The sequence below is a fragment of the Heterocephalus glaber genome, unplaced genomic scaffold (assembly GCF_053883595.1).
Source record: "Heterocephalus glaber isolate CG9 unplaced genomic scaffold, H.glaber_assembly_v1.0 deba00001572, whole genome shotgun sequence".
Lineage (NCBI taxonomy): Eukaryota > Metazoa > Chordata > Mammalia > Rodentia > Bathyergidae > Heterocephalus > Heterocephalus glaber.
In genome coordinates, this window is record NW_028258357.1 from 8,320,074 (window position 1) to 8,339,995 (window position 19,922).

The window sequence follows — 19,922 nt, forward strand, 5'->3', positions numbered from 1 at the left end:
CCTAGAGGAGAAAAAAGACAGCACAAGAAGTTATGTTGCCAGTAATTGAAAGCAGTTTATCGTTTTCTCTTTAATAGGCCTCATGTCAAAACTTCCAGGAGAGGATAAGTACATTGTCCAACCGGGCGTGAGCCTGTGGTGTGGATGTCTTCAGATGAATCCAAGCAGACATAGATTTACATGTTAGTACCTGAGAGCAGATGCAGCCCCCACCCTGGAATGAACATGCACTCCCAAGGGACTCACTTGGCTCCAGAGGGTGGTGGAAGGAACAACAGAGACATCTGGGTGCCCACACAGACAGCCATCTGCCGTTCCAACCACACGTCTCTCCCCCCTATTTCCTGCAAATGATTCATCTATGCTTTTTCTCCTTCAAAGATAACTGTGTAGGCATTTAAGGAGGGGAAAGTCATTATGAAAAGTGGAATCTGGAATTATTAGGATGAGGTAGAGCAGATTAAACAGTCTGGAATTTTGCAAAGCAAACAGCGCGGGGTTGCAGACAGGGCCCTCGTCTCTCTTCCTGGTGCCTTATCTCAACAGGTTAGTGTCTGTCAGGAACAGGTCACCGAAAACAGCTGCAGGTGGGCTATGAGCACACCAGTTGTTAAAGAGCGAAAGAGGAAAGAGGATTCTGAATTTTCCAACTGGAAGTGCTGTTCATCTCACCCACCATCTTACCTAGCTCCTCTCTAAGTGCTGCTGAAGATTTTACATCCATGAATGGGGCTTTGTGACTTTTTCCAAAAAACAGACCACAAAACTGCCACTAATGTCATGCTTTTAAAGGAAGTTCTGAATGAGAGCCGGTGAAGGTGAGTAGGGCCGTGTCCCCAACACCAAGGAGTATTGGTGGCCACATGCTATGTGGGGAGAGCACACCTCCATAGGAGGTGCGTGGCAAGTGTTGAATTGCACCAAACAAGGGTCGGCTGGGCCCCTTGCTAAAGTTTAGAGCCCCTCGGGTGCTTTATGTTTTAGTTGTGGGATAAAGAAATAGTGCCCCATTAGTGGAGTGATGACTGAAGAGGAAAATGTATGTAGAGGGCTTTGCGTGTACAAGGCAGACAAGCATTTTCAGTGAGTGTGAAAATTGTGTGTGTGTGAGAATGTGTATGTGGTGAGCGGATGGAACCCAGGGACTTGTGCATGCTAGGTGAGTGCTCTACCACAGAGCAATAATCCCCAGCCTGGCATTGGTTTCTTTTTCTTTTATTCTTTTCTTTTTTTTTGGTACTGGGGATCGAACTCGGGTCCTTGTGCTTGCGAGGCAGGCGGCAGAACCACTGAGCTAAATCCCCACCCTCTTTTTCTTTTATTCTTTAATTCCTTATTATTTCGTTTCAATTCCTGCTATATTTCATACCCTTGGGCTAGCAGGGTAAACAGGTTACAGGAGAATTCTAGGAAGGCCTCTACAATCCGGAGAGGAAAGGCAAATATGGAGGACCTGTCCACAGGATTGCAAGGGATGTACTCTTCTTGTTAATCCAAGACACAAGGGAGAAGAAGGCAACAGAGACACGGCAGAGCCTCCTAACACACTTTCTCCACCACCAACAGTGACCGTATCTCTTGTGGTGGAGTGAAGGCCAAGGGATTCTGTCACTAAGTAGAACATGCAAATCCCAGGTCAGAGCCCACATTCTTCAAGACTACTACAGTGGCTCCATTCTCTTGTCCGTAACACGGATGTTAGAGCAGCACTTAACGTCTTGCATTGTTGGTGAAATAAGGTAATCCGTAGGGACCAAGATAGTCAAGAATACACACCTTATCTGCTCTTACTCTTTTGTGTTTTATATCAGTGTATGGTATTAATCTGTTATTTGATTGATTTCCTTTAATAAACATTTATTCACTTAATCACGCCATTCATTTCCTTTCATCAACCATTTATTGAGATCCTATTCTCTGCTGGTGCTATGCTGGACCCAGGAAATGTCAAGGCTGCCTGGGCAATAAACTTAAGGCTAGGCAGGGAGAGAGACTTGTTAAAAAGAACAGGACACAGTGAGGTGCAGTAAGTGTCATCACAGAGATGTATACAAAGCGTAGCAATCAGGAAGGGTATATTAGAGAAGGTGGGTTTTGAGCTCCATCCTAAAGGATAAACAGTCCCCCAAAATTGGGCTCAGGCATTCCATGTTACAAAACCAGCTTGCCAAAGGGATGAAGTTGTGAAAAACAGCAGTGGGAGCCAAGAGGACTTTAGTGTGGGTGTTCTTTGGCCATTCTGCCTGGCATCTCCCCCTGCATTCCTACACTCAGGCTCAGCCTCTGGCCGAAACCACCCAGACCTTCTGTAGCTCAGTGCTGTCACAGGTGCTGGCCGGTCTGGTCTGCCCTTAGGCCTAAGAGGTGGAAACAGCTCATGTGGCTCAGTGTCAGGTCAGCCAGGCCCAAGCTCTGCTCTGAGCTCCTGCTCCATTGCCAACCGCGAGGTTTCCATTCGATTCCTTCTCAAAGGCTCTACTTCATGTTCCAGTTCCATAATTGGGTTTTGGCCTTGCTCCTTCCTCTACATTGTCCCTCTAAGTTTTTCTGAGACTGGGATGACTTCTCATTGCAAGTCCCTGATGACAACCAAATGGCAGAACTCTATTAGCATGCAGATGTATGTTCCCATCTATAACCTGTTTTAAGTTACCTGTTGGAGTTGCACTGCCAAGTCTGATTTGGTTCACCACTGATTTCTAAACTGAATATTTCTAATCCTGAATATTTCTAGTAAAAAATGCACCACGTTAGTATGGGAAGTTCCACCAAACATACACTTTGGGGGAAATCCAGAATATTGGGATGCCATATGCTTTGGTACATCCACTCCAAGTATTTGAAGTTACAGAGAACGTTCAGTACAGGTGATTAGAGGGTACCAATGAGCCTCTGCACTGTAGATCCAGGCCTTCACGTGCCACCCCACATTTTCTTTAGCGTTGCTCAGGAGCTCAGGAGACTAGAACACCAGTCATATGCTAGCACCCACAATTTTTTAAAAACAAACTTTGGAATAAAGTCACAAGAGGAAATGAAGACCATTTGGAAATCTGAGAACCCACATGTTCTCTATGCTTTTTTTTTTTTTTCTCTAGGAAGAATTTCAAAGTTTCAACCTGTTTTAATGTTAGCCCATCTGGCTACTTTATTAATGAAAACTGCAGCGTCTTCTAATGCTCTTGTGTGAGGAGGCAAAAGAACTTCCCCCAAAACTCACAGTATGAACTTTTGGATTTGTTGCACCATATTTCATCTTTTTTTTTCTTCGAAGAAAACAAATCCCAACTGGAGAGCGTTTTAGAGACGGTATGTACATAGAAGTATTCAGTGAGTCATGCCTGGTGTTGTAGGTCTATTCCGGTGCGTGGGGTTTCCAGAACAATTACAAAAGTGTTAGCATAACCAGGAACTTTTGACATTTGTGGCAGCTTAATAGAGTTCTTTTCATCATTGAAAATGTCTTAATTGTTGTTTCCTTAAATTTAAAATGCATAAAACTGGTGAAGCAGCACAAATTGATTTTGAGGCTTTTCTACGAAGTAAGCTTTGTTGAAAGAAATTGAGAAATTTTATTTGAAATGAAACACAGGTGAACAAGCAGCAACACATATAATGATCTAATAGTCATCTAGCAAATTTGTCCAAAGGCATAAATTGTGAGATATCTTTTTATCTTCTCTTCCTATCATCCCTTAAAATTTCCTTCATATAGGGGAAAAGAAAGACGGGAAAGGAAAAAATATGAGAAAAGGAGAAAATGGAAACAAAGTCTTTGTAAATAGGGAGGGGTGGAGGGGTTGAAGGGAGGGCAGGGGAAGGGGGAAAGAAGAACCAAGATACGTCATGTAAAGGTACAAATTCCCAATGGTGAATGTCATCGTATCGTATACCTAAAATGTACCAATGAATCTAATGAAAAAAAAAAGATTTACTTCACAATCTGAAGGAACATAGTTGAACAACCCTACATACGAGTTATTCAATGACATGATTTTGAAAATGCTGAGATTCCAGAAGTTACTGTAACACACTACCATTATGATTTTATCTTTCAAGGGATCATCCAAGAAATACTGTGATATTCCAGATACCATTGATGTGTTGGTTGAAATATTTGATTTTTGTTTCTTTCTTTTTTTTTTTTTAAGATCTGCAGTTTCTGCGGTATCTTCTAATAGGAGAAAATAAGAAAAACCCAACCAGACTGTCAACTCATCTTTTCCATCTCACAAGTGAACCCCCAAATCCAGGGCTTAGGGGCTTTCTAGGGAGAGTGGAGTCTTTGGTTCTTGTAGATTCTTGTTCAGTGACTGGCTCAACTTTGCTACTGGCTTATTTTCCTGCAGATAAGAGGTTGTAGCTATGGGTGTTACTCTATTTATTGGTTTAAAAGACATGGTGCAAAGGACAAGCAGGCAGGGTATGCTCTGACTCATGCAAGCTGCTCTCTGTTTGTGCCCTATGTGCTCCTTTTCAGTGGAAAACACGGTCCACTAAGTCCAGCTCTGCACACCCTAGCACTTTTGAATTCCTTCCACATGACCAGAAGAACTTCAGCACCTCTCCTTTGTAACAGACCTGGTAGCACAGCACACCTTAGGAATACCTGGTCAGGCTATGTGAACTGAGTGGGCTGTGGTCACGTAGGTGATCATGTCATTGGGATCACAAATTTAAGTAAATATCCTTGTGACACACGGTCATCCTTACAGTATGCTTGTTGATATTGGAGTGCTACCTGCTATCCAGAACTATTTCCAAGAATGTTCTTGAACATGCACCCCTGGGCCCTAGAAGATGAAGTGAGGAGAGTAGTTTGGTATCCCTGCCAAGTTTCCAGGATAATGGAATTTTTTTTTTTTTTTACAGGAAGTGATGTGTATGTCACAGGGCTGGGAGGATGGAGATGGAAGAAGGCAGACTTAGCAAGTTGAAAAAAGCTCCCAAACCAAGGCCAAATCCAAACAGACACAACGGAGATTAGAGAGCTGCCCTATTTTGTTTCACTGAGAAATTTTTCATCTTATGTGTTTGTATTCTTTGCTTTCTGCATCCAGTCACCACCAAGACCAGCTAGGTCTATCTCTTCGTATTCTGTAGTCTGTCCTCCCTTTCTGCATCCAGACAGTGAGTTCAGTCTCTTACCACCACTCACTGCAGTAGACCCCTCACTGCTCTCTTGCTTTCAGTCTTACACCCCACTTTTCACAAGAGGACCTTTGATGTTTTCCATTGTTTAACCACAGGAAGTTATGGTTATTGGAAATGTTCCTATCAGCTTTCAGGATGGACCAGAAGACTCAGAAATGGATAGAAACTGGTGGGGTGGGGAGGGATTTGTCTCGGAATCAGGCAATAGTATCACCACTACTCAGCCCCCAAACAAATCACATATCATTTCTCAACCTCTCTATCCTCCTTCTTCCCTTTGGGGTTTGCCCTCTGTTCCAACTTGGGCCAGGTAGCAGTTTGTTGATGACTGGAGTGTTGAAAGTGCCTGTGTTTAACATATCACTAGACTTTCCAGTGGAAATCAAGGTGGAATGAATGCTGAGTTGTCAAAAATCCGCACTTACCCACCAAATGTTGATTATAAAGAGGGACCTATGTGCAGCAGACAGTACACTTTGTCTCATTTGTTCCAGTCTCTTGTTAATTTGCTCTCTTCCTCAATAGACACTGAAGTCTCTGAAGGAAGAATTTCCTGATAACCTTATTCATCTTTGAGTTACATATTTGTCCATTGAAGATATTACAAGATACTGTCACACGCCAAGCATTACGACAAGTGTCTTTGCATATGTTATTTCATAATGAAAATAATGAAAGTCAATTACTAACTTTTTACTAGTGATATAAGATATACCAACATTTTTAAGAATGTCACAGTGGGTTTAAGGGAGAAACAAACCCATATATTCCGTACAACAGTAACAGATTTAGATTATTTCCTAACTAGAACCTGCACAGGCATGACATTTAATTGAAAGACATTTCTTGTCTAGTGAGAATTGTTCTTTAGTTCCACCCTGGGATGCATTTGGGTGAAATCTGGGGTGCGTTATGGGTTGTTAGTTTGTTTTCACCTGAGAGGTTACTTATATGGAAACAAGGGGCAGAATAAACCCAGGATGGGAGAGTTGGGAGGCTCCCAAAGGCACAGATAACCATGCTGCCTGAGGAAGGGGCCTCCCCAGTAACTTCTCTGTTCTCCTGGCACCCTTATATACTTTTTGTTTGCCTAATCAATGAAAAAAATGATTATATCATGTAATAAAAACTTCAGAGAGGTCAGTTGTGGAAAAAGAAATGAAAGGAATTCTTGTATCTTTATTTTCCCTTTCCATTTAAAATCATCACCAACAAAAATTCTGGGTACTGCAGCTGAAATAGAATTGAGGTTTCTCCCAAATCAAATTGAAAGTGTGCTATCTCCAGGAAAACTGAGGCAGCTTAGCTGCTCAACAGGAGGGCGTGGTACCAGCCTCTGCCTCCTCCACCACCACTCCTTTCACTCATTTTTCTCCTTCTTCAAGGTTCTAAGCTGCACACACATCTCAGATTGTTCCCAGGGAGAAAGAGCACACGCTGCTGCTTTCCTATGGAAATACCTGCTGTGCTGAATTCACAGCTCAGGGCATGGAGAAGGGAAAAGGTAGACCTGTGAGATGTGAGCCAGACAGCAGTGGACGCACCTCCATGCCTCCTTCTCACAGCACCAACTCCATCTTCCCCTGCCAACGGGGAGCCACCAGGCCACAGCAGGCTAGGAAAGGAGAGACTTGATTTTGGGGGGACTCACTTTCCTCCGTCCCTCCCCCTGTCCTTGACAAAGGGAGGCTGAGCACCTCCCTGAAGAGACCTATCGGATGCTCTTGACCTGGAATTCAATGTCCCGAGAAGTGACAGTAACAGAATGGTTGGAAATCATTTACCCTGGTGGCTACGGAACTAAGGAAACTACAAAATTATTCCCCAAACCTGAATTCCTAGCTTCTCTTGTAGTTTTATAAAGTAGACTCTTCAGCTTCTCCTCCTGTTCTGAAAGCTACTCTAGATCCTTCCACTGTGTCTGTTTGCTTAACATATTTGGAGTCAGCTTCTGTTACCCACATCCCAGAGTTCTGACTAAAATAGCTTCTCACATGCTTCAGGCTCCAACATGCTAGGCTAAAGGTCAAAGTTTGGGAGTGGGGGAAGGAGTCACTTAGATCAAACATTTACTAAGGCACTGAGCTCAGTTTTTCTCAAGCCATTTGTCCCCAAAATGTTGGTTTTATGTTATCCCTTACAGAGTGGTGGCCACACAAGCCAATTTCCCTAGTTCTGCCAATGCAACTCCAACGAACTCTGCAGATTCTGGAACAGTGTCAGCAGTGGAGCTGACCTAGGTGGGTAAGTTTCAATCCATTTTGTAAGAGGCAGTGACAAAGTTGCACAGTAATTATATAACATTATGATAGAGGTGCAGCCGCTGCAGTGTGACCAACTAGCATTTAAAAAATCACTGCGTGGGAACCATCTCAAACCTCAGCCTTCCATTAAGAGGCTACATTTCCCAGAAGATTCTCATCCTTTCATTTAGGCAGCAGTTTTAAAGTCAGCCAAAACCACTGTTTCATCACAAGAGCAACCAAAAAGAGTCAGACTGTATTTTACTTTACTATAAGTGGCATCTCACAGTTGTAGCACTATGTATGGCCAGAATGGCATCATCTTTTGAAGTTATTTTCGGCTTGGGTTTAAAAAGTATATTAAATCAGCAATAATCAGCCTTCTCCCCATGGAGTCAAGGGAGCAAGAGGAGCCGGGGAAGGGGTGCATAGCAAAGGATCCTGCTGAATCATTGCCAGAACTTCTCTCTCTACTTTTGTTTCTTTTTCTAGGACTTCCACTTCAGTCTTCTGATGGGGAGGCGACCTTTGTGTATTCTTTCTTTCAACAAACATTGATTACCTGTCAAGGGTCAAGTATTATAGCCTGGTAAACTAGGCAGGCAAAGTCTTTGGTTCTGTGGACCTGCTATCCTAATGGGGAGAGACAGACACAAAGACGATGATTACAGGTCCACTTGGCCCACAGGGAGACCATGGATCCAACCAATGGGCAGGGGAATCTGCCAGCCTTACTTTCCAGGTGAAAGTCATTGTTTGTATAGAACAGCAATTAGATACACACTTCAGATGAGGAAAATCAAAAAGGGAAATTGTTGATTTCAAATAAATTCAAAGAACTGAAAGCATTTATTTCCTTGGACTTACTTCAGTATTGCTTTGCTCTTCTCATTTGGGATCTTTCACTGATTACCTTGCATTTGCAGGAGGCTCTGAGACCGTACATCATCTGATTTGGTCTAATGGGAAGGACCGAGCGGCTATGATCCTGATTTTAACAAGGAGAAAACTGAGGCTCAAACATCTTGCTCAAGTGCACTCCGTTACCTTAAGTGTGACTAGAAGACAGGCCTTCCTCAGCCCTGGTCAGTATCATGGTCCTTGATTCTCCTCTCCATCTCCATCCTTTTCATTTATCAAGAAGTGCTCTGATGCTATGGATTTGATTTGGACCAGCCATAGTATTTTGATTAGGAATCAGAATATCCCCTATCCCCTCTCCCTGCAACATTTCATCTGTACTCACAACACCTCTAATACTGTTTGGCATCAAAAACATTAGAAGTAGGAATACGGACGCCATATTGTTAACATCAGCCTCTGCAGTTGGAACAATAAGAGTCTTGATCTCTCATGACTCATTGGCCCAACTAATTCATTCTTATAAAAACTGATCAACTTGTGGCAATAAAATGGAAACCACGTTTAACTTATCTTTGTTATAATATTGTGGCCTTTACTAATGAAAACTAACATTTATCTAACACCTATTATAAGCCAGGCCCAAAGGTAAGGATTTCATGTAATTATCTCATTTAATCCTTATCCCAGCTTTTTCAAATAGGTGCTATTACTATAGCCATTTTACAGATAAGGAAATTGAGGCTCTGAACAGTTAACTGGTTTGCCCAAGAATGTATAGCTACACAGTTGTGGAGCTGGTGTTTGAAACCAGGCCTATCTGACTGCAGAATCCTCGTTCTTCATCACTTTTAATTAGAAGTCCAGATTATTAGCACTGGATCCTAGTTCAACTCCCTGTTTTAGACACCAAAGGGCAGAGGCCTAGAAGGTTAAAGATCTGTTTAAAGTCACATGATGTATCTTCACCATAAGAACGACACTTACTTTTACCTTACTTCTCCCAACTGGAGAGAAGCTAAAATGGGTATTTTGTCATTTGCCTGTAATTTACAGAGGGATATCTGTCTTCCGAGAGTTTGGGTAGAGAATATCCATATCATGTACAGTGGAATCTGGATAAACTTGGACTCACAAACTTAATTATGAAGTTATCCATTCAATCGTGAGAAACCTTTCTAAGTCACTGAAAACTCCTATTCCAGTAGGACTCTCCATCTCTACCTGGGTATGTTCTGATAAGAGCAAGCTTAGAGAATGATTATCTTTCTCATAAGAGTGTATTTATTTATCTCAAGCTTTCATGGGAGTCATCTTTGAAAAACTCATAAGCAGGAAGTTAACTGCTGTAATAAGCTGATGGTGGTAGTTCGAGTTTTATTACTTTTATCGTTTTGTTTTTCTTTTCTTCTTTTTCTAAGAGCTCAATAAACCACAGCAATGTTACCAACCCATTAGCTCTAAAGGAAACATTTTTAGCACCAAGAAAATTCCCACTTCTTCCCAAACCTGAGCTTGTAAACACAAAAGCTCTCTTTCTCATAAAAAGACTTTGCGTTGGTTGTTTCCACAAGATTACCCCTATTGATCTGAAGCACCTGTGCTTCTAGAAATGTAGAACATTATCAATTTTTACCATTTGTTCAGGAAGCTGAGCTTGGACTGTTGTTTATCCAGCTGGGTATACTGGGCTAGAACAGGGGACCTCAAAGTAGTTGGCAATTGTGTAACATCTAAGCTAGGCCCCGATAATTAATCAAGCCTGGAGCATTTGGACCTGGTTACAAAACACCATTTTATACATTCTTTTAGGGTACTGATCAAGGGAAGGCAGTACTGTGTGTAACGGCCATAACCCACTTCAAGGATTCCGAGGACCTCTTTTTAGGTCATTTAGTTGTTCTGCTTAGTTTTCCAAATAATGAGCACATGGGAGTGAAATGGAAACCCTAACACAAAATTTGCACAAATGAGACCTTTTGTGTTATTAAAACAACAAATCGGAAAGGTGTGGGAGGAGGTCTGTGGAACTGTGTGTGCCACCGCGAGATGGGCCGGCCCTCTCCAGGGAGGACGGCTGTACAGCCACATCCCCATTCCTGCCCCCTCTGCCTGCCCTCACTCTGAAGGCAGGAAGGGAGTGGGAAGCAAACAAAAAGACGGACGCTCGTTAGGAGAAACTGCTCATCCAGTGCTCCCGTGTGGCTTCGAGTGTTCGGTAAATGATGGGAGAGTGGGAGAGCCAAAGCAAGAAGAAACGCACAAGGCTGGTCAAAAAGCAAAAAATGGAAAGACAACCCCCTCCCCATTTTAAATATAGAAGTAAAATACAAAACAAAAACCACAGGCTGCATTTACCTTAGAAGCAAGAAAGAGAAGGAAGCAATTGAGACCAGAACAATGCAAAAGCGGCAGGCAGTGCAGGGAGGCCCCACTGCCTTCCCCAGCAGGGCTGCAGGGTGGGAAGATCGGCTCAGCCAGACACCTCAGAGCCTGGCAGAGGATCACTCTCCCGGTGACGGTGACGCCTGGCCCAGCTGCTTGGAAAGGCGCCTGCACAAAGGTAGGAGGCAGAGGATTGCAGGGAACCTGCTGGCATGGCTCTTCCCTTTCTGGGTTGGAATGCTCTGCAGAGTACTTTAAAAGCTGGCAGCTAAATTTAATCGGGCTTAAATCACTTAAATGAAGATGATGTTCTTACGCAACAAATGGAAAGTGATTCTGCCAGTGCTTTCCCTACAAGGCAATGAATGGTACAGGCTCCTAGGAGCAACCCAGCCATTTGGAAATGATATGAATTCAGAGGAGGCAGGAAATCTGGAAGTCTGGTTCAGTGCTAATATTGTCTTCCAGGGATTTTAGGCCTGTAGATTGAGCAGGCAGGGTTCCACAGCTGGTGTTGTATAATGGCTGAGCGCTCGCTCTCTGTTCAATAAAATTCTTCAGACATGGCATGCTACCTGCATTCTATATTTAAGGTTTCGTTTTCTCTACAGAACTCCAAGTGTTTTCTATAGAGGAGCTTGCCTAAACCTCACAACCAGACACTTGGACTAAATGAAACATTGTTGGTTTCAAGATAGTTCGGCAATCTGATTTTGTGCCATTTCAGTCATTTTAGAAAACGTACAGGTCCATTTCTTGCTCAGACTGGCTCACCACATGATTCACCTTCTTTAGAAATACATGTTAAATCAATAGTGATAAGTCCTGTAATGCCTGATGAGACAAAATGAGAAGGAAACTTTACTTCTGGGCTTGTCCTTTCAAAAACCCATAACCCCTGTCTCACCGTTAGAAAAACATCAGATAAACCCACATGGAAAAGCATTTTACAAATGACCCCACCAATGCTCCTCAAGGGCACCCAAAACAAGAGGAGTCTGAAAAACCATCACAGTGTGCAGGAGACTACAGAGACCTGACGAGTGAGTGTGATGTGGAATCCTGCATGGAATCCTGGGGCAGAAGAGGAAGTCAGGGAAGAGCAGAACAAAGAGTTAAAAATCTGAATGAAGTATGGGCTGTGGTCTGTAATGATGTCCCGTGTTTTTGGTTCTGTAGTGGTGACAAATGTACATGAAAGATGTTGATGATAGTTGTCACAACTTTTCTATAAATCTATTCTGAAATTAAATGTTTATTAAACACTACAGCTCAAAGTTAATTTGCCTCATGATTCTATAAAAGCAAATAATTTGAATTCATTGTAGATTTCAATTTATGGTTGGTTTAAACTCCTTTCCCACCATCATGCTATTATTGGTATTTGAGCAAAAGGAGAATGGAAACGTAAAGACAGGGCTGAAGACAAGGCGAGGGATATTGTGACAAGGGAATTTCTCTTGTAGAGCTCACTTACCTGGCTGTGTCCCCAGGCATCTGGCCCAGGGGCCTCGCTGGGCTGCTTTCTTTCTATTTAAAAAAAAAATTTTATTTTATTGGTACATTTTAGGTGTACAATGTAATGACATTCATCATTGGAGATATGCACCTTTACATAATCTCTCTTGGTTATTTTTTCCCCCTTCCCCTGCCCTCCCTTCACCGCCTCCATTCCTCCCTATTTACAGACTTTGTTTCCTTTTATTCATTTTCTCATATTAATTCCATTCCCTTCTTTCCTTTCCTCTACCCCTCCCACTTCCCCTTCCCCTTTGCCCCTTTTCTTCCTATTTCACATTATCTATTATACCTTTTAGTCCTTATTTGCACTTTCAGTTTCTCACACTAGAGAAATTATTCAGTATTTACACATGTGTGTCCTATTTATTTCACTTAAGAGTACCGCCTCAGTGTGCATGCATTTAGCTATCAATGTCCCTAATTTCTCATTTTTTATGGCTGAGTAGTACTCCATTTTATTTTTTAAAAACCCCAAATTTTCTTGATCCAGTCTCCAGTTGATGGGCATTTGGGTTGTTTCCAAGTTTTAGCTATCACAAACTGTGCTGCTGTGAACATGGGTGCACATGTATCACTGTGGTATGATTCTTTTAATTCTTTGGGGAAGATACCCAGCAGGGAAATAGCTGGGTCAAATTGGACTTCCAGTCCTAGTTCTTTGAGGTACCTCCATACTGATTTCCACAGTGGTTGCACCAGTCTACACTCCCACCAGCAGTGGAGCAGTGTTCCTCTTTCCCCACAGCCCCGTCAGCATTTGTTATTGGTTGATTTCATGATAGCAGCCATTCTTTCTGGAGTGAGGTGGAATCTCAGTGTTGTTTTCCTTTGCATCTCTCAAATGACCAGTGATGTTGAATACTTTTTCGTATGTTTCTTTGCTATTTCTACTTCTTTGTCTGAGAAAATGTCTGTTCATTTCAGCTGCCCATTTTCGGATTGGGGCTTTAAATTTGGGAGGTCTGATTTTTTTTAAGTTCTTTATAAATTCGAGATAGTAGACCTTTGTCTGAGGAAAAGCAGGTGAAGATTTTTTCCCACATTGTGGGTTGTCTCTTCATACTGCTGGTGGTTTCTCTTGCTGTGCAGAAGCTTTTTAATAAGAAGAGATCCCACTTGTTGATTGTTTGTGCTAGTTCACAGGCAACTGAGGTTTTGTTCATAAAATCTTTTCCTACACCAGTGTCTTCAAGAGTTCTACCTAATTGCTATTCCAGCAGGTTCAGTGTTTCTGGTCTGTTTTAATATTTAGATCTTTAATCCATTTTGATTTTAATTTAGTGCATGGCAAGAGAGATAGGTCTAGTTTTAATCTTTGGTAAGTTGAAACCCAATTTATTCAGCACCATTTATTAAAGAGGCTATCTTTCCTCCAGGGAGGGTGTTTGGCTCCTTTATCGAAGATGAGATGACTGAGTGTGTTTGGAGTTGTTTCTGCATCTTCTAATTTGTTCCACTGGTTCTTAGGTCTGTTTCTTTGCCAGTACCATGCTGTTTTTAATCACAATAGCTTTGTGGTATAGTTTTAAGTTGGGGATTATAATACCCCCTGCCATGTCTCTGTTACCTAGAATTGCTTTTGCTATTTTGTCTCTTCTTGTTCCAAATGAATTTTTGTATTGTTTTCTCAAGGTCGGTGAAGTATGCTGCTGGGATTTCAATTGGGATTGCATTGACTCTATATAGCAGTTTTGGAAGTATGGCCATTTTCATTATATTGATCCTTCCTATCCAGGAGCAGGGGATGTCTTTCCATTTTCTGATATCATCTTCAAGCTCTCTTTTCAGAGTGCTATAGTTTTCAGAGAAGAGGTCTTTGATTTCTTTTGTTAGATTGATTCCTAGGTATTTCAGTTTTTTGGATGCTATTGTGAAAGGAATTGTTTGCCCTATTTGTGTCTCACTGAGTCTATTGTTCGTGTAGAGGAAAGCTGTTGATTTTTGTGTGTTGATCTTGCATCCAGCTACTTTACTTAATTTCATTAAGTCTAGAAGACTTTTGGTGGAGTTCTTGGGGTCTTCTATATAGAGTATCATGTCATCTGCAAATAATGACAATTTGACTTCTTCATTTCCTATCTTTATTCCTTTTATTTCTTTCTCTTGTCTAATTTCCATGGCTAATGTTTCCAAAACTATATCGAACAGGAGTGGTGATAGTGGACATCCTTGTCTTGTTCCTGATTTTAGTGTGAAGGATTTCAGTTTTTGACATTTAATATGATATTGGCTGTTGGTTTTTCATAGATGGCTTTTATCAGATTGAGGTAGAGACCATCTATTCAAATTTTTTGTAGGGTTTTCATCATAAATATGTGTTGAACTTTGTCAAATGCTTTTTCTGCATCTATGGAGATAATCATATGGTTTTTGTCCTTGGCTTTGTTGATATAGTGTATTACATTGATTGATTTGCTTATGTTAAACCATCCCTGCATCCCTGGGGTGAATCCCACTTAATCAGGGTGTATGATCTTCTTGATGATCTTCTGGATTCTATTTGCCAGTATCTTATGAAGGATTTTTGCATGTATAGTGAGATTGGCCTATGGTTCTCTTTTTGGGTTGGGTCTTTCTCTGCTTTGGGGATCAAGGTGATGCTTGCTTCCAGGAATGAATTTGGGAGTATTGCTTCCCTTTCAATTTCATTGAAGAGTTTAAACAGTAGTGGCAGTAGTTCCTCTCTAAACATCTTGTAGAATTCAGCAGTGAAGCCATCAGGACCTGAGCTTTTCTTAGTTGGTAAGTTTTTAATTATGCTTTCAATTTCATTGGTTGATATTGGGTTGTTTAGAATCGTTCAACTTTGGTAATTAATACATATCTAGGAATCTGTCCACTTCTTCTGTGTTTTCCATCTTATTGGCATATAGGTTCTCAAAGTAGGTATTGATAACCCTGTGGATTTCTGCTGGGTCTGTTCTAATTTCACCCTTTTCATTCCTAATTGCATGGACTTGGGCCTTTTCTTTCCTTTTTCTGATAAAGTTAGCTAAGGGTTTGTCAATTTTATTTCTTCTTTCAAAGAACCAACTCTTGGCTTCATTACTTTTTTGTATTATTCTATTAGTCTCCATTGAATTGATTTCTGCTCTGATTTTTATAATTTCCTCCCGTGTATGAGCTTTGGGTTTGTCCTGCTCTTCTTTTTTCTAGAAGCTTGTGGTTCAGCATCAAGTTGTTTAATTGAGCTCACTCTGTTTTCCTAATATGTGTATTCACTGCCATGAATTTCCCTCATAAGACTGCTTTTATTATGTCCCATAGATTCTGATATGTTGTATTGTCATTGTCATTTAATTGTAGGAACTGTCTAATTTCTTAATTTCATCTGTGATCCATTGGTTATTCAGAAGTGTGTTGTTCAATTTCTATGTGTTTATGTAATTTTTGTAGTTTCTTTTGCTATTGATCTCCGATTTCATAGCACTATGGTCTGATAATATGCAGGAGATAACTTCAATTCCTTTGCACTTACTTCAACATGTTCTATGAGTGAGTATGTGGTCTATTTTGGAGAATGACCCATGTGCAGCTGAAAAGAATGTGTATTCTGATTTTGTGAGTGGAACACTCTGTAAACATCTGTTAACTTCATTTGTTCAAGAGTTCTATTGAGTTCTAGTATTTCATTACTTATATTTTGTCTAGTTGATCTATTTGTGACAGTGGGGTATTGAGGTCCTCCACTACTATTGTATTAGTGCATATATGACTTTTCATGTCTGTTTGCATTTGTTTTATATAGTTGGGTACACTAATGTTTGGTCCATAGATATTTATGATTGTCATCTCGTCCTGTTGGATTGGTCCCTTTACAAGGATGTAGTGTCCTTCTTTATCTCTCTTAATCAGTGTTGGTGTGAAATCCACTTGATCTGCCAAGAGGATAGCTACTCCTGCTTATTTTCTGGTTCCTATCACATGGAGAGTATTGTTTTCCACCCTTTAACTTTCAGTCTATGAGTTTCTTTTTGAATTAAGTGTGTTTCTTGTATGCTGCATATTGTTGGATCTTGCTTCTTGACCCATTCTCTAGTCTATTTCTTTTGATTGGTGAATTGAGACCATTCACACTGATGGTTATAACGTTTACATATTGAGTTATGGTTGTCATGACTTTTTCTTTTTGTTGGATTCTCCCCTTTTGCATTTAATTTCTTGTCATGCCCGATAGGTTCATTCTGCTGGGCTTCCTGTGGTGGTGATTCTCATTGTCCATTTCTAGGATACTGTCTAAAATTTTTTGGAGTGCTGGTTGGGTATTTATGAAGTTCCTAAGGTGCTCTTTGTCATGAAAGTATCTTATTTCTCCATCAGTTTTGAAAGATAGTTTTGTAGGGTACATCAATCTGGGTTGGAGGCTGTTTCCCTTTAGGCTTGAAATATGTCACACCAAGCTCTTCTTGCCTTGATGGTTTGTGTTGAGAAGTCTGCTGTGATTCTGGTGGGCTTTCCTTTGTATGTGATTTGTTTCTTTTCTCTAACTGCTTGTAGAGCTTTGTTCTTCTGTTGAGTTTCTGGAATCTCAACAATTATATGCCTATGTGTAGATCTTTTTTGATCAAGGCTATTTGGAGTCCTACATGCCTCACTTATCTGTATGTCAAATTCTTTTCCTCTGCTTGGGAAGTCTTCTGCCATTACTTCTGTGAACAGTTTTTTTTTTTATGTCATCTGCACACTCTCCTATTTCTTCATTGACTCCAATCAGTGTTATGTTATTCTTCTTTGCATCATCTAGCAGGCAGCTGCTGGATTGATTTCTCATGGTCCCTTACAATTTTGAAGCAATTTTTCTTTTCCAGGTCACTAATTGCAATCTGATCTTCTATATCTTAAATTCTGTCCTCACATTGGTTCATTCTGCTGTGTAAACTTTCAATGGAGTTTTTAATCTCCTGGAAATCTATTTGCATCTGTTTTATGGATTCCATTTGTTTTCTATGTTGGGATTCCATCATGTTCCTCAGCTTCTCTATTTTTTTTATCTGTATCCTGTCTAGATTTATTAATCATGTCTTGCATTATGGGCACAATCTCTGCTGTTATCTGAGTAATTATTTCTGATTTCATTTTTTCCATATCCTCTTTTGTGGCCAGTTCAGGGAGTCCAGGTGGTTGAGTATCAGGCTGTTCCATCTCCCTTCCCTTTGAGGTTGCTATAGGTGATCTGGAAGTCTTGTTGTGAAACCTGTTTACATGTTTTCTCATTTGGATGGGGGGGCAGGTATGTGCTGTTGGCACCTGCTTGACTTTCCTCTGAACTGAGAGTGGTGGAACGGCATCCTGGAAGGCCCTACCTCTGGTCTGGGAGCAGTGGAACCCAGACTCTGGGAAGAAAGGAGTTTGCAGTGTTACCTTAGGTATTTCAATAGGTTATTTTGAAAATGAAAATGTGGGTCTCAGGCATGATTTTATAATGGTTGAGCTTATAGTAAAGAGGCAGTTAGGGACAGAAAATGGCTCCATTGGTCTACTCCTTGGTCCAGTGCCTACACGCATGCCACAGGGTCAGTCAGTTAATACTGGGGCGGGGCCATACAGTCTGATCGTTAATTTTGTGACTTCCTGGATGACACAGGGGTACTGCACCTTCTCCTCTCAAGTGGATGAGAAGCAGTTAATGCTGGAGTTATCCTGGGCCTGTGTCACCAGGACCCAGCCCAAGACATGACCTGTGCCTTGCTTTTTAGTCTTTAATAACCCGAGATGTTGCATCCAGCTATTTGACCAAGCTCTGCAACTGCTGAAATGAGGGACCATGACAGACTTTGGACTCAGAAAGTGCTGAATTCAAGCCTGCACTTTCAAGTTTGCTTTTTTTCTGATTGTGTGGCCTAGATCAGGGCACTGAATCTCACTGATCATAAAGTTTTCCATCAGGAACAAGAAAGCTGATCATAATCCTTCCTTGAAGGATTGCTGAGAGGATTAACCTCATAGTGTATGGGAGAGCCCTTGTCCAATGTCTGAAATACAGTAGGTGCTGAGCAAATGTTCTTCCCTCCTGCTTTCCTTTCTCATAGAGCCAGGACAGTGGGGACAGGCACAGCCTGGTCAGCTCAGCCCCTTTCACAAGTGGTTCTAACTGTTCTCATAAGATTAGCATTTCTAATAAGATCAGGAATTCCTAACTCATCGAGTATTAATCCTAAAGTTTACCCAAAAACTCCTCTGATTTGAGCAGAATCAATAAATCAATGCTCTTTTAAAGTATACATTTACTTATTTTGTTGTTATTCAGCGGAAATGTCCAATTTTATCTCACTGGAAATTGTCTGGGTGGCTCTCTTGCCAGACAATTAAGGTTAATTGAATCCAGGAGCTATGCAAAGTATATACTAAAAGAGGATTGTTTAAAACAAGACAGGAACTGTCTGCTCACAGGATGCCTGGCAGCAAAGGATGTCAATATCGCACAGTAGGATTGTGGGAACAACTTAACAAGAAGCAAGGCGCCTAACAGGCCGAGGGTGGTGGGGTGAAGGGAGCAAAAGAAGAGTGAGTGGCCAGGAGGGGCGACCAGGAGTCAGTTGGTCCCTCACTGCAGAGATGGTCTGGGGATGAAAGGCTGGAGGAGGTTCTGCTTCGAGTCCCTGATAGGGCACTTTGAAGGGAAAGACTTCCCAACATACCGGCCAGTTATATTTCTGAATGACAGCTGCTGCCACAGTCAGTGTTTCTGTTTTAAGTGGATCCAGTGTATCTGTTGTATTAGACCTAAGACTACGGCTTTCCCAACTGCACGGTTTACATTGAACTGATGTAAGAACGCCTCCACCTCTCTGTACACCAAACTAGGATCAAAGTTAAACGGCCACACTTTGATGATTGTCTTTAGCATCTCCAGTCTCCATGACAACGGGGCAGTGACGCCTGTCAGGTAATCCATCATTTGGCCCAAATGTGACCTTGAGCAATTCCATAGAGATCTTTCGATAGTTAGCCCAAAGGAGTCTTCTGAATCATTAGGGTTAAAAACACACTAAAATAAAAATATATGAATTTTAATACTACCAAGTGTTTTTTGCTATCTTATTTTAGAAAAATTTTTTATCGGTTGGGAAGGTGTTGGGGATTGAACCTAGGGCCACGATCATAGTAAGCATGAATTCTTGCCTTGAGCTACATGTGCAGCCCTTTAGAAAACCTTTTTTTTTCCATTAAGTTTATTGGTACATTTTAAGTATAAAATACAGTTACATTCATCCTTGGGATCTTGTACCTTTACATGAGTATCTTGGTTCTTATTCTTTTCCCCTTCCCCTGCCCTCCCTTCACCCCCACCCCACCCTTCCCTATTTGGAAAGACTTTGTTTCCATTTTTTTTCCTTTTCTCATATGTTTTCTTTTCCCTTCTTTCCTTTCCCCTACCCGTCCCACTTCCCCTGCTCCTTTAGACCTTTACTTCCTGTTACATAATATCAATTATGCACTTTTTAAATTACAATATCAAGACCTAGGAGACATTACCACAGATTTTACAAAATTTAAAAGGATATAGAAAGCATATTTCAAAAATCTGTTTTGAAATAAATTTGACAACTTCTAAGAAGTACCTTGGAAGACAAATTAATGAAACTAACTCTTCAGGAAATATAAAATTTGAATAGCACCTATTAAAGAAAGTATATTCCTAGCTTGAAAACCTACCTATATGACAACAGCAGGCTCATATATATTTTAAATGATAAACTATATCAAACAATTAAAGCAGAAAAAAGAAGGAACACTTCTCCCCTCATTTTAGGAAAT

General features: G+C 41.1%; 1 long non-coding RNA gene and 1 pseudogene across 7 annotated transcripts in view; one reads left to right on the forward strand and one right to left on the reverse strand.

The window, feature by feature from the left end:
- The window catches only part of LOC110349212 (RWD domain-containing protein 1 pseudogene), a 42,522-nt pseudogene that overhangs the window by 5,009 nt on the left and 17,591 nt on the right, over positions 1 to 19,922 (reverse strand). For 2 of the 4 annotated variants that reach the window (XR_015443514.1, XR_002395034.2), the window contains exon 2: positions 12,121 to 12,173. The product of XR_015443514.1 is annotated as an RWD domain-containing protein 1 pseudogene, transcript variant X5 (transcript). Of the gene's footprint in view, positions 1 to 1,881; positions 3,548 to 8,475; positions 11,478 to 12,120; positions 12,174 to 19,922 lie in introns of those variants that run through there. The other 2 variants (XR_015443513.1, XR_015443512.1) reach the window with 2 other exon arrangements.
- The window catches only part of LOC110349211 (uncharacterized), a 38,515-nt gene continuing 25,849 nt past the window's right edge, over positions 7,257 to 19,922 (forward strand). Inside the window, exons 1-2 of one of the 3 annotated variants that reach the window (XR_015443517.1) lie at positions 7,257 to 7,394; positions 8,324 to 8,482. This is a non-coding gene — a long non-coding RNA (uncharacterized LOC110349211). Of the gene's footprint in view, positions 7,399 to 8,002; positions 8,140 to 8,323; positions 8,483 to 19,922 lie in introns of those variants that run through there. The other 2 variants (XR_015443516.1, XR_015443518.1) reach the window with 2 other exon arrangements.